The sequence below is a fragment of the Macrobrachium rosenbergii genome, chromosome 11 (assembly GCF_040412425.1).
Source record: "Macrobrachium rosenbergii isolate ZJJX-2024 chromosome 11, ASM4041242v1, whole genome shotgun sequence".
Taxonomy (NCBI): domain Eukaryota; kingdom Metazoa; phylum Arthropoda; class Malacostraca; order Decapoda; family Palaemonidae; genus Macrobrachium; species Macrobrachium rosenbergii.
Genome location: NC_089751.1, coordinates 4,236,092 through 4,239,634, shown reverse-complemented (window position 1 = coordinate 4,239,634; position 3,543 = coordinate 4,236,092). Strand labels below are relative to the sequence as shown.

At 38.3% G+C, this 3,543-nt stretch overlaps 1 protein-coding gene across 2 annotated transcripts in view; it reads right to left on the bottom strand.

Annotated features, from left to right (window-relative positions):
• Positions 1-3,173, bottom strand: part of LOC136843093 (uncharacterized) — a 465,473-nt gene extending 462,300 nt beyond the window's left edge. The window contains exon 1 of one of the 2 annotated variants that reach the window (XM_067111074.1): positions 2,836-3,173. The gene's annotated coding sequence lies outside the window, so the exon portion shown is untranslated. The remainder of the gene's footprint in view (positions 1-2,835) is intronic. The other variant, XM_067111073.1, reaches the window with a different exon arrangement.
• Between the last annotated feature and the right edge of the window lie 370 nt (positions 3,174-3,543).

Here is a 3,543-nt window from a genome sequence, read left to right as displayed (position 1 = left end):
AGATAAATGATTTCAATCACGGCCTACTGGAGCATGTTTCCGTGACATCAAATTCAAGAGTCAAAGCAGGTTTTAAAATGTAAGGACTTATGATGCTTCACCGGGAATATATCATATAAATTTATTTTAGTCATGGACGGCTGACAGACGAGCCTACTGCAACCCGTCAGTTACAAATATATAAATGCTCTCTCTACTTTCTTTCACAAAACTAGATTTGTTTAGATATTTTCATTAGATAAATGCCACTGCTCTCCATTTCAAGTAGGCATGTACGTACGGGAAAGCTTGGTATATCCTCGCATAACCTTTTAATCTCCTATTACAAATAAATATATATATATATATATATATATATATATATATATATATATATATATATATATATATATATATATATATATATATATATATATATAAATTGATATATACACATATAAATGTGTTTATTTATTTATTTCACCACATACTTTGTCCTTTTAGGAAAAGTGGCTATAGTTATCAGGCTCCTGTTCTCAACAAGTCCTCTGGGACGAGGCTGCTAAACCCACACCCTTCCCCAAGGAAATACAAGGGGTTTACGAGCCAGAGGTGTCAGGCATTTCGTAGTTGTCAGCCGTCCAAGTATTGACTAGACCCAATGTAGTTTAGCTTCCCTGACTGCACGACCAACGGTGTAGCGAATGTGTTACGGCCTGAGGCTGATTTAGCATAAAAGTAGTTCATATGGCTATTTAATAATCTTATAGATGGAGTGATGCGACAAGTCAGAGCAATAGCATTAGATGTTGATGAAAATCTGTAGTACGTATAAGAAAATGGGTGGTATGTATATGGGCTGATGTTTCCAGACGGTACAGTATTTGATCAAGGAGTGCAAAACGAAAGTGCAGAAACTGTTGAAAAGATTGGAAAGTGTTAGCAAGAGTAATTAAGAATAGGATTACGATGTAAACATAAACCACAAAGATGGCATAATGAAGTATAGTAAGACGGAAGCAGTTAATTCGTATTTGGGAGCAACTGTAACAGGTGATGGCAAGATGGGGTGAAGCACAGTGAAAAGATAGACACGAAAAGAACAGCTTTAATATCAAGGAAGAGTGAGAGTGCGTGTGAATGAGAGATGAATGGCGAAGCGTGCGTAGGGGGCTCAACGAGATGCTAATGAACCTTATTTGTAGGTGCATGAAGCAGCTAATTCTGTGAGGATTCGTCCATGATTGAGCAATCAGAATATCAAAGGGGCAGTTTCTGTTAATTTCCTGTTCCATGGAGCAACTCCATGTTAGAGAGAGAGAGAGAGAGAGAGAGAGAGAGAGAGAGAGAGAGAGAGAGAGAGAGAGAGAGAGAGAGAGAGAGAGAGAGAGTTTCTAATCGTGAGTAGCAAGGAGTCTTCGCTATTTTTACCGATCCTTGACAAACATATATTTGCGTGAAAACGACGCTCACTAGATCGCACTATATCGCTTCTAGAAAGTGAAAATGCATAAATAACGCAGTTTACAATTATAAATAATGATCAACTACTATTATGCAACCACACTTTCACCTAGTTTTTTAGGACTTTAATTTATTGCTTCAACGCATGAGCCCAAAATTAAGAATTGTGTTGGTGGATACAAATATTTAAACATTTTTGGGTTTTTTGCATAAAAATTATCTTAATATATGATATGAGTTCCAGTTAAAATAACCTTTTACTGACTAATTGCCTGGGATCTGCTTGCAATTCTAAAATTATTAATTATAAAGCTTTATTCTTTATTTAGCACGAGTTTAAGTGGAAGTGAGCGAAGCGTTATGATAAAAAACTCTTCCAAAGCGGATCCTACGGAAGCTATCTTATCTTTCTAATATTTACTATACTGACGGATAATCTCTATTTGATTAATCTCAGGGTTTTCGCTTTGATACCGCAATGCTACTGTGTAATTGAACTTCTCATTCGATATTACCTGGAAAGAAGGAGAGAGCAAACCTTCTCTAGTTCTGGAATCCGAACCACATTATACCGTGAAATGAATTTCTATCACCAGAAAAAAACTCCTCTAATTTTTCATTGGCCGGCCGGAGACTCGAACTCGGGCCTAGCAGACTGCTAGCCGAGAACTCTACCGACTCGTCCAACGGAGAGGTATGGCTTTCAATAAACGTAACAGATTAATACATATCACAATGATTTCCAAGTTAATACTGCCCATGTCGGAATGGAACATGTGAGTCAATATAATTGCATCCTTATATTACATGCACAAACACAATCACATACATTTATGCATATCATAAATATGCAAATATAAGACAAGGAAACAAGAGCGTTCAGAGACAGCAGATCTCCGCCAAGGCTGCGCAAATACACCTCCAGAATGTCCCCTCTCCTTCAAACTTACTTTCCTACCTCTCACAAATCTAGTCACTTCAATCACTTGTTGCCAGTCACGACAGTCCTCCACAGTCACACAGGAATGTTATTATATATAAATAGATGGTCAACTCTCGCCTACCGTCTACTTAAGACTTGCGACAATGAGCATTAGTGTCTCAAAAAACCTAAAAATAATTTTCCTGAATGAATTTTATACCGGAAACATAATATTCAGTCAAAAGACCGTCCTCAGGGAACAAACAACTGACATTATTCCAATGGAATATTGACTGAAAGCGCCCTATGCTTAAAATTGCGAAATCTGTTTGAAAAAGTAAGAAAACTCATAAAGATCATGGACTAACACAGCAAATGAACAACAACCACGCTACCGCACGATAAACATTGTTTGTTTACAAAGTGACGTCATAACCGGCTACGCGCGCCACGATTTGAATAATTCTTACCTGTCATAATTTTCTTCTAACGCAGCATATAATATCTCCGATCCCTTTCAAACTCTCGTGTATGGTAGGTCCTGCTAAGCACACAGGTTGAGCATACAGCTTATGATGAATTAAAATTTCAGTCCTTGGTGGGGTTGGGGGTGGCTGCCCATTTCAAGGTGAAAACACATGTGCCAGCAACTGCCGATGAGTCATTCAATGCGTAAAGAGTAAACTCCAAAAACTGAAGCACCGAGAGAGCAACGCGGGGCAAACGAAAACCACAGCAATAAAACCGAGTGTTTCCAAGTCACAAATCGACACAAAGAAAACTATCACGGTCTCCCTTCAGCTTTGCCGTGGCAACACTGCCAATGTGAGTTGATCACATGCGATGGTTCGCCCGACATGGAACAAGACCCTTTCCCCTTCCCCCTCCCCTTCCCTCCCTCCTACACCTCATCGTTACCAGGCAAGCGCACATCAACCAGGGCGTGGTAGCAGCAACTACCACTTGATGGGGGAGAAGTTTCCGTCTATAAAACCTGCTGGCGATCGCGACCCTCGCTATTTAATGCCATTCCATTGAAACCGTATACAGTACATGACAACCACAGCATGAGTGCACTCACACACACTTTATATATATATATATATATATATATATATATATATATATATATATATATATATATATATATATATATATATATATATATATTATATATA